Genomic DNA, 12253 nt, shown 5'->3' with positions numbered 1-12253 from the left:
GTTAAAGGGTTAATATCCAAAATTTATTTAAAAACAAACAAAAACAATAACAAACAAAAAAAACAACTCAACAGCAAAACAAACAAACAAAACAAAACACACACACATATAAACAAAACAAGTAAAAAATGGGCAGAGGACCTGAATAGACTTTTCTCCAAAGAGGACATACAGATGGCCAATAAACACATGAAAAAATGCTCAATATTACTAATCATCAGAGAAATGCAAATAAAAACCACAATGAGATATCACTTCACACCTATCAGAATAGCTATTATCAATAAATCAACAAACAATTGGTGAAGATATGGAAGAAAGTGTACCCTCATGCACTGTTGGTGGGATTGCAAATTTGTAAAGCCAGTATGGAAACCAATGTAGAGATTCCTCAAAAATAAAAGTAGAACTACCTAAGACCCAGAAATTCCACTCCTGGGTGTTTATCCAAAGAAATCCGAAACAGTAACTTGAAAAGATATATGCACCCTTATGTTTACTGCAGCGCTATTCACAATAGCCAAGAGGTTGAAACAACCAAAATGTCCAGGAATAGACAATTAGATAAGGAAATTGTGATACATTTATACAATGGAGTATTGCTCTGCCATAAAAAGAATGAAATCTTACCATTTGCCAAAATGTGGATGGACCTAGAGAATATTACACTAAGTGAAATAAGTCAGACTGAGAAAGACAAATGCTGTATGATCTCACTTATATGTGGAATCTAAAGGACAGAATAAATGAACAAGCAACATAGACCCATGGATACAGAGAACAAACTGATGGTTGCTAGAAGGGAAGGGGTTTGGGGACTGGGTGAGAAAGGTGAAGGGATTAGGAAGTACAAATTATTAGTCACAAAATATTCACAGGCATGTAAAATATAGTATGAGATATATAGTCAATAACATTGTAAAAATTATGTATAGTGTCAGATAAATACTAGACTTATTGGAGGATCACTTTATAAAGTATATAGATGCCTAACTACTTCACTGTACACATGAAACTAATATAAAATAATACCGAATGTCAGCTGTAATTAAAAATATATGTAATCACAGAATGTGAAGTACAGTATAGAGAATATAGTTAGTGGTATTGTAATAGCTATGTACGGTGTCAGATGAGTAGTAGACTTGTGGAGGTTTTTACTTTTTGAGGTGTGTAAATGTCTAATCATATTATTTTTCATACCTGAAACTAATAAAAAATAAAAATATAAGTACACACACACACACAAAATAAAAGATCAAGAAGACTGAAATACAAGTAGAGATATACCTTGTTCATATTAGAAGACTCTATATAGTAATTATATCAAATCTCTCCAAACTGATTTATAGATTTAATGCAATTTCTATGTTTTCTATTATTTCTTTGTTACTGTTCTTTTGCAAAAGATGTTTATTCTAAAATCTTTATGGAAAGGCAAAGGGTCAAGAATAACTAAAACTTTTTGGGAAAAATAATGTAATAATATGGGAAGAAACACCATACCTGAATAATTTGCATACCTAACAAACTTATTAAATAACTATAGCAATCAAAGCAATCAAAGTATGATGTTGGTGGAAGGATAAACGTAGATCAATGGAATAGACTAGAAAACACAAAAAATAGATGACACAACTAATATTTGACAAAGATGCAAAAGTAATTCAACGTAGAAAAGATAGTGTTTTCAACGTGGTGTTGGAACACTTAGGATAAGCACCAAAATAAAATAAAGGAAAAATTTATCTCGTACATAGTAAAAATTAAAAACTCCACAAAAGATTCTGAAAAGAGGATGCAAAGACAAGCTGCAAACTGGGATAAGTTATTTGGAACCACATTTCTGAGAGACACATATCTAGATCACACACACACACACACACACACACACACACACACACACAATTCAGAACTTAAATCAGTAAAACAAACTAAACTATCTGGTTAGAAAATGGAAAAATACATGAACAGATATTTCACTGAGGAGGACACATAGATGGCAAATAAGCACATGAGAAGATATTCAATGTAATTAGCCCTAAGGAAAATGAAATTACAATAATCCATCCCACTTTGATCAGAATGACTTGAATGAATGGATGGATGAATGAATGAATGAATGAATGAATGAATGAATGAGTGAATGAACACACAGTGATGACACCAAGTGCTAGTGAGAAAACAGAGAAACTGGACCACTCATATATTAATATAATTGGTGGGAAAGAAAAATGGTAGTCACTCTAGGAGAAAGCATGGTTTGTTTCTTACAAAACTAAATATGAGCTTACAGCTGTACTCCTGGACATTTGTCTCTCAGAAATGAAAACTTATTTTCACATATAAATCTACACATGGATGTCATTTATGCATAATATGCCCAAAGTGGAAACAATCCAAATATCCTTCAATGGGTGAAATTAAACAAATAATGACACAAACTACCATAGAATACTAATCAGAATTAAAAACGGACACAATCTTGATTTTGCAACATCTTGAATGGTTCTCAAGGGTATTGTGCTGAGTGAAAATAATCAATCTCAAAAGCTTATACATTGTACATGTCCTTAGATATAAAATGAATGGAATGATAAAGTATAGAGATGGAGAGCAGATTGTTGGTTACCAGGTATTTCGGAAGTAAGGAGAGAAGAGGAAGCTATGCTATTGAAGCAGTAGGATAAGGGATCTTTGTGATGTTCTTTGTGATGTAGTTGTTCTCTCTCGTGATTATAGTTGTAGTCACAGGAATCTACATGTGATAAACTTACAGAGAAATAAATTCAAACACACAAACAAGTGTATGAAAAACTGGTGAAATATGACTAAGGTAGATGAATTTTATTAATATTTATTTCCTGGCTGTTATGTAGTTATGTAAGATGTTATCTCTGGGGAAAATTAGGTGAAATATATAAAAAGACTATATTTTCTCACTAAAGGCTAAATCTCCCAGAAAGATAAAAAAGGAAATACCTAACCAAATATTGTCCACAAGAAACAAACTTTAAAATTATCCTAAGAGAAAACGATATACTTCTCTTACTAACAGGACATAAAAAAAGATGCATCAGATAACAGTAATCATCAAACAATCATCAAACAATCATCAAGCTGAAAGATGAGGTAAAGAGCAGCATTATAAAATATTGTAGGTGTCAATTCATCAATAAAACAGAATCTAACTGAAAGTAGCTATAGAGTTTCCAAATAGATGAAATCAAAACTGACAGAAATAAAGGGGAAATAAGACAAATCTAAATTATAGTTGGTAACTTAAAATCAACCTAATTTTCATACATTGTATGTACAATAAATGCACATATTTTGTGAATGCAATTAAATGAATTTCACAAATGAATGTTGTCATGTAACTAGCACTCCATTGAAAATATAGCACATTTCCATTATGATAAAATTTCCTCATGCCACATTGTTGTACATCCCTACACATAGGCTCAGAAGACAACTAATATTCTCTATTGTACTATGATTAGTAATGACTTCTAAAATGTATTACAAATGGAATCATTTAGTACTTTCTGTTTGATTTCTTTTGTTCAGCATATTACTTTTAGAATTCATTCTTGTTATTGATGAGTGAAACTCCCCAGTGTAAATATAATACAGTTTGTTTATTCTTTCACTTGTTAAGGACAGTTTGGATTGTTTGCAAAAGATTTAGAGCAGCAAAACAATGTTGTCAAAGAAGAACAAAGTTGCAGTGTTTACATTACCTGTTTTGAGCACATGGAAAATTACAGTCATCAAGAGAATGTTTATTGGCATTGTGATTTTAAAAGAAATGGATGAGTGCAGTTCAGAAACAGGTACCAAAGAAAATGAGATAGAGAGTATTTTCAAAAAAATGTTGCTGGAATAACAGATAGCCATATTGGAAAAAAATGATTTTAAATGGATCATTTTGTATACACAAATCTAAAAAAAATAAAGCTTCTATAAGAAAACAAAGAAGTGTAGCTTTGCAACCTTGACATAAACCAAGATCCATAGGGCAACCAAAACACTAACCATAAATCAAAAATTCAAAAATTCAATCCCATCAAAATTATTAATTCCTGACTTAAAAGCATTGTTAAGAAAAACAATATCCAAGCCACAGACTGAAAAAATATTCATAATATATATTTCTAACAAAGAGCTTGTATTTGATATATACAAACTCTTACAACTCAATACAAAAAACAATCCAATAATTAAAGAGAAAATTAAGTACCTGAATAGACACTTCACCAAAGAGGATATATGAAAAAACAGTTAGTTAGCACACAAAATAGTATTCAAAAACATTAGTCATCTATAAAATGAAAACTAAAAGCACAATGACTTACCACCCGACACACACTAGAATTGTTTAAATATATCAAATACTTTCAATTTTGGCAAGGATAAGGAGCAATATAAACTCTCTGATATTTCTGATGGAAATGTAAAATGGCACAGTACTTTTAGAAAACTGGTAGTTTCTTATAAAAATAAGCATTCATCTACTTTCTGGCCTAACAACTCAATTCCTAAGTATTACCCAAAGGACATAAAAACTATATATCCACAAAAAGCCTGGAAAAGCATGTTGTTTGGCAACTTTACTCATATCTCAAATAAATAAATAAATAAATAAATGAACGAACGAACGAACGAACGAATAGATAGATAGATAGATAAATAAATAAATAAATAAATAAATAAATAAATAAATAAATAAATAAAAGTAAAAAAATAATCCAAATGACTGTTAATAGAGAACAGGTCCACAGATTGAGGTATTTTAATAATGTGGGATACTTCTGAACAATAAAAATAATCATTGACACATTGAAAAACATAGATGAATCTCAAAAACATGCTGAATGGAAAAAGTGCAAAAATAGCCAATACACTATAATTCCATTTATATAAAGTTCTAAAATGGAAAAAAAGATTAGTGAATTTATTGTGATTCTTAAGTAGAATGAAAGGATTCTCCAGGTTGACTAAAAATCTCTGTATCTTGATTGTATTGGGCTATTGGACTACATGTGTATTGGACTAAGTGTATTCATTTATCAAAATTCATAAAACTACACAATTAAGCTATGTCCATTTCTCTGTATTTAGTTATAACTAAATAAAAAAGGGAACCAAAAAACAAAACAAAACAAAACAAAACAAAAAACCCAAATGTAATTGATGATAGAAATAATGTTACTATATTAGAGAATGAGAGAGGGAGATTTTACTGGGATAAAGAGGAGGACGAATGAATGTAAATTGATAGAGTACAAAATTAAAATTAAATGCGAAGTGAAAAGGTGAAGAAGTATGTATAATTCTCAGCATTAACTTCTTCTGTGAAGAAGTATGTATAATTCTCAGCATTAATTACTGAGAAAAATATATATAACGCTGGCTCTGTGTTTTCAAATAGATATTAAATGTGTTGGTGTATTTGCAAGGTCTGAGTTTTGAGCATGATCACATGATAACAAATAAAAACTAATGCATGATTAGGAAATTAGAATAGCAATATTAGATTTCTGTAATCTGGTATCATAAGAAAATTTGTTCCTTGCAAATTGTATTCTATAGTTGCAATTCACTTTAGTGTCTATAATGTGCTACAATTGTGGTGGAATGAATTTCCAACCACAATATACCACCTAATATAAAGCTTTTTGTTATTGTTTTAAAGAAATACACAATTCTTATATTCCTTTCACTGAAAAACATATTCACATTTTGTTTTAATATACCAGTTTTCTTTTTACAAATCAGAGTGTATCATGATGATGAGGCTTCAGAAATGTATAATTTTCTTTCAAAGGCAAAACCAATTACTCCTACTGGAACGAGAGAAAAAAAAGTAAATATTTATTTCTATGCCTGCTTTTTTCTTTAATTTTATGTTTCTTTTTAGATAAATCATTCTGATTTTAGATAAATGATGATTTTCTAATGGTAAACAGAGAAATACGATTTGTTTTTAATCTAGCAAATTTAAAAAATGTGAGCAAAAATCTGTTGCCAAATACAAAGTAAAATGAGCATTCATAGACTACAGATGATATGACAATATATACTATGATTTGTAAATGTTCATATTCTTTGAATTAGCAGTTACACAAGCACATGGAAAATAAGCAGTTAATAAGATTATGTACATATAATATAATTTTAGTTTAGTAACGGTACTTGTTAAAGTAATTATAGAATATGTGTCATGTCATCTTTAGATTGCCTTTGAATATGCCTTATTTTATTTAGGAAACACCATATAAACTTCCTTCTTTGTTTCACATATATTGGTATGTAGGCATTCGTTGTCTTCATGGGGCAAGGAGGTTGTATGGGGAAGGAGGAAAATCTAATAGAAAATATTGGAATTCAATCAAGAATTCCAAAGCTTGATACATGTGGCACAGAACCCTCTATCTATGGGAGGAAGATTACTTTGCAAAAGAAATCCAGCACTTTTAGAGAGAAAATGACTGAGCCTCCAAATGGTGCCCCCAATAATGGAGAAGCTCAGTGAGAAAGCCTAGGGTGATTCTGCCAAAGTTCTTTTCTCGGGAAAGAATATAAAGTATCCCTTAAATAATCCACAAGGAGGACAGAATGATTACAAGATGAAAACAAGGCCACAACAAAAGGTCGTAAAGCAGAGTACATAGACTGGCATCAACATGAACTTTGCATAATACTCTGGTTCATTTAGACTCTCGTTTATTGTTGGCTTGATGCTTGGTCTTAGACTGATCCTTTTTGAACTATATAGGCACTAAGACTTCCTGGAATCTTCAAGTATTGTCTAAAAGAGATAAATTTGAGATGAATTGCTAACAAAAGACAACTGGGATTGAAAAAAATAAATTTGAAAAAGAAAATACATTGAGGTCTGCATGCAGTGTTAGTTATATTTGTACAGAAAAATTCAATACAACGCACAAAATAAAAATAGTCCAAGTAACTCTTATTTTACTACAGTAGTTAATGTGTTCCTGAATCTAATATGCCAATATTTTATAAACTAGCAATTTAAGAAATTATGCGTCGATTAGTTGTGGTTTTCTTTACTGGTTGTGATATTCTAGAAGACTTCCAATCATTTTCCACACTTTGCTGATATCAAAGATTTCTCTAAAGATTTCCTACAGTTCCAGTATAACACTCCTACCACTGTAAGGCTCAGAATCCAATATCCTGAGCTGCCTCCAACCGGATGATACGCTTAGGACCTCTTCCTCGCTCACCGTCATTCTTATTTTTTTTTCTTATTGAATTCATCATGCTTGTTTTCTTTCTCCTTTTCTCAAGATATCACCTCACTTTCTGGGAAAGCATGGTCATGATCTAATGGCTTCTATCTTCACAACTTTCCAATAACTAAATTAATTAATTAAATATAAATAAAAACATAAAGGGATATTATATCATATAAGACTGTTTTATTCCAGTCATGCATTGTGTCATAAAGGACTCAAGTGACCACAATCCTCCTGCTGCTGATGGTTGGAGTAAAATCACCCTGCTTATCTTTTTTATCCTCATTGTTTTCTTCAAAATTTAGATGCCTCTGGTCATGTGTTCTTTCCAAAACTGTTGTTTCTTGTAATTTCTCATGCTTCCTCTTCATAAGGTTCTCCCACATACCCTTGTCTTTCAAACTATGTTATTATGTAATTTCTTGCATGAATGTATTGTTCACGTTCAAGCTTTAAATAAAATCTTTCCTAAAGGGTATCTCTTCCCATCCATTTGAAATTCAGAGCTCATTCTTCACAAACCTAAGATAGGCTTAATAATTTCCTTGATTGTCAAAGACATTTCCGAAACATACATTTTCTCCCTGTGTCATCGGCACTCCCTACATACAGTCCTCCTCAGCACTCATTATATCCTGTGCCACCATTCTTCACACTGCTTCATTCACTTGCATTACGTTACTATTGAATTGAAGACAATAGTATGGTGGTTGCCAGAGGGAAAGGGGAATAGGGGGAGGTAAGAGAGGGTAAAAAGGGTCAAATATATGGTGATAGAAGGAGAACTGACTCGGTGGTGAACACACAATGCAATATATAGATGATGTATTATAGAATTGTACACTGGAAACCTATATAATTTAATAACCAGTGTTATTCCAATACATTTAATAAAATAAAAACACATTAAATATATCAAGAAAGGAGAACTAAATGTGCCAATGAAAGTAAGTATATCAGGTTTTTACTTTATTTACATACCGATAAACAAAATGTAATTAAAATCCCATTGTGCCAATAAAAAAAACATATTGAGTTTAACTGCATGTTTTATATTTGTTGGTATATTGATAATCCAATCCTGATACTTATATTATGTAGTTAATTTTTTTTGGTACTTAATTTTTTAAACATTCAGGGAAGTGGTGGTTGTAGGCAGGAAAAGAATGAGAATGGCGTAAAGAAGCCAATGGTATCTCCATATGGAGTGTTCCACATAGTTCGAAACTATGGCCACAATTTGCATTTGTTCCATTTCTGACACTAATACTGTCTTATCAGGGTACTCGATGCATTTGCTTGAAAAGAGTAACAGTTGATGACTGGGCATTAAGCTGTTCTGTGCTTCTTTGACTTCACAGAAATTCTCTTTATACAGCTATTTCTTATTGTTGAAAATTGTCCTTCTTTGTGATTTTTTTTCAAAGAGCATTTTTTCCCCAAACCTCTTGGAAATTTACTGACATCTAGATAGATAAGACACCTGAAAGCACCCAATTTACAAAATTGAACCTTACACTTCTCTGTGTAAGGACAATTTTAACAGTATTTCTACAATGAATTCCTAAAAAATAAAAAATGGAGGTTTGAATTGTGTTTGTTAAAATAAACCGGGAAACAAATCACATGATTGTGTTTATAACTCTATAGGAACTATAATGTGTTGTAAATATTTATAGAACTAGAAACTGGGTTATAACTTTACAAAGTAATAGACAAATAGAAAGTAGTTATTACAGGACAATTAAACATTTCAATTGTTAATTTCTTTTAAATATGGGGAGCTAATGAATTCATATAAACATAAAGTTACTGCTAAATACATTCGAATTACACAAACTAAACACTAATTTACACATGCATTTCTAAATATTTCTTCTATATCCAACATCCAACATTTTTCCATTTTGAATACAAGGTCTTACTGTTTAAACAAATTGAAACAGAAGGCTGCGCAAAATTTCTGAATATAGTATGTCCTTAAAATGCTTGTTTGATGTACTAGTGTTTTCTGTCTTGTGAGCAGTGACCCACTAATGAGTTTGGAAATCAGTTTAGTGGATCATTATTAGAAGTTTAAAATGAAATAGAAGAGAAGGAAATAAGATGTAATAAAATAGAATATACCCAAGTAGTATGTGATTGGTGGAAATTTTGTACTTATATTCTATATTAAAATGTAAAAGATATCTTTTAAGTGTTGCTCCTTTGATATCAATATATAAGTATTATTTTAAAAATATTTAAATTAATTTCACCCACTATAAGCCTAAATAAATATAAGAAAAAATTAATTACCACTTTAGATCTTGAGTAAGGTATTTATAAGATCACTGTAAAAGTCACCCTCTGTTATTAAGGAACACTATAAATAAATGCTCCTAGTCTAGTAACTACATTTATTCATTTCTTAAATCATTCATTTATATTAACTAATCATCTATAACTTATTGATACTAATTTTGTAAGCTTCTCTACATATGCGGTCTTTTATAGTCTGCATATGAAGTACTGTGTATTCATAGACAAAAGTGAACCCTATATGTATTTTATTGTGTACACCTATGCTAAAATTCCCCTTTGTGTACACACTGAATACTAAATAGAATATTTGTATAATAAATATTTATGTTTATGAAATAATTCAACTTATTATTTATTCATCCACCATGTGGATACAATGATAAATTAGCTGTAATCTTTGCTCTCTACGGGTTTACCATAGACTAAATCACTTGTGTTCTCAAGTCCCTAAAATACAAAGCACAATGAAATAAATCTTCTAATGAAAGCTCAATAAGAACACCATGCAAATATAGAAGAGGAATCAATTAATGCTAGGTATCAGAGATCCATGATCATTGTGTCATTAACTTGGTTCACTCGCAAACTGAATTAAACCATTTACAGTAACCTAATGAACCTAATACATGAAGAACATTTTCTTGATTAAGGACTATTTAATAACTGTGGTGCTATTTGGAAACCTTCATTTAGCTAATACTAATAAGGGCATCATTTTAATTATGATAATGACAATTATCATATTATGGTAATGACACTAGCATGTAGTAAATAAATTCAAAGAATGGATTAGGATCCAAGCTATGTTAATACTTTTATCTCTATGTTCTTGGGCAAATAAACACTTTATCCTAATTTCCTCATGTGTAAATAGGACTATCATTAGTAATTTTTGTTTTGTTTTGTATTTATGTCTTCTAAGGAAATCCTTTCACATTTTAATTTTTTTTAAATTTTAATTCTATATTAACATGACACTTAAATGTTTAATTATTTGTAATGTCTTTGTTTTAAGTTTTAAATTGGAATTGCAGATTTGCTGTTTTCCAATGGCTACTTTGTATTCCAAACACCTATAGAATCCAATAAATTTCAGGCAATTCTTTGATAATATACTGAATTATCTTATCCTTTTGACTAAAATTGTATTTTCCTGTCTACGTATTCCTACTTTGATAATTTTAACTTTAAAAGAGTTTCTAAGTTCGTAAATTCCCCTTGTCATTTATATATATTTTTCTGAATATTATTATATGTATTATTTTTCTATATTATGTATGAATATTATTTGTCAAGTTTACCCAAAATAGGCTGCTGGCGTTTACAACTATAATTTTACTTTTATAGATTAGTCAAGAAATAATTAAAATTGGAAAAACACTTAGTCTTCCTATCCATGAAAAACAAAATAACATTTATTATGTCCTTCCCATTTTATATGTTTCTTTTTTATTTTATACATTTGGTTTTTCCTTAGAATTTTATTATTTGTGTTAGTATCATAACTTGCATATTTTATTATTTTCTAGTTTCTGAATATATATATATATATATATATATATATATATGTGTGTGTGTATATGTATAATATATAGTAATAGTATATTATATACTCATATATTGTACATGTAGTATATACATATAGTATACTATATATAGTAATGGGTCATCTACTGTATTAAAGCTTTTTCTTAGGCACAGATCTGTTACTCTGGGTATTCTCACTGTGTCTTCAAATTTGCAAATAATACATTTCAAATCATGCATACAATGTCAAATTATACCAATGATCTTTTAAGAAAGAGCAAGTGCCTTCACTGTTCTACACCAGCCATTCAGTTTTACTCCTCCTAAGAATATGCAATTATACATTTTATTTCTATTTTTAGTTCTGATCATAATTTCCTTTATCTCTTTAAATTAAATGTCACATAGCATCCATTGATTTTTCACTTCTAAAATTCTACTTGTTTCATCAATGTTTCGCTTTCCTTTTTGTTAATTCTATAGTCCTAAAAAGCTATTGATACTTTTTATTTCTATTTTCTTCACTATAGAGAGAACTTTCAGATTTTCTATCTTATCATATAAAACTATTAGAGCCACTTGACACCAGTTAATTCCATCTCTTTTCTATCCCTCCTACATTTGCTACCTTTACAAATTGTCAGGTTTAATATAAGTAAAATACTTGACTTATTTCCTTAGTCTAAAGGAGGCAACTAAAAAATGTAGAGTGAAAATGTGTACATTATATGACTATAAATAATTTTGCATACCCAGGTAGATTTTAGGAGGAAAAAAAGTACCATCATCTATATTCCAGATGTGCCCCAGGGAGAAGAGCTTGATTGACCCTAAATTCATGGAATATAACTTGCTCTTTCCTGCTGAGCTGTTCTTCTCTTTAGACTAGACATTCAGAATTTTAAATTTAATAGTATTGTTTAAAAAGTTTTAAGTCTTTATTCATCAGTTCTGCATAGAACAGAGTATACTCTTTGAAGACTTAAGTGTTTCTCCCACTCAGAAACCATTCCTTTTATTGTTAGTTTCTTTCTATCCTTTTTGACCTTTATCTTTTTCTGAAACTTTCATTATATGATTTTTAGATATCCGAGGTTGAGTTTATTAGCATTTTGCTTTGTATTTTGAGATATTTTTTTCCTTTTGATTTTTTG

The sequence above is a fragment of the Rhinolophus hipposideros genome (assembly GCF_964194185.1).
Source record: "Rhinolophus hipposideros genome assembly, chromosome: 13".
NCBI classification, from domain to species: Eukaryota; Metazoa; Chordata; class Mammalia; order Chiroptera; family Rhinolophidae; genus Rhinolophus; species Rhinolophus hipposideros.
This window is presented reverse-complemented; position numbering follows the sequence as displayed.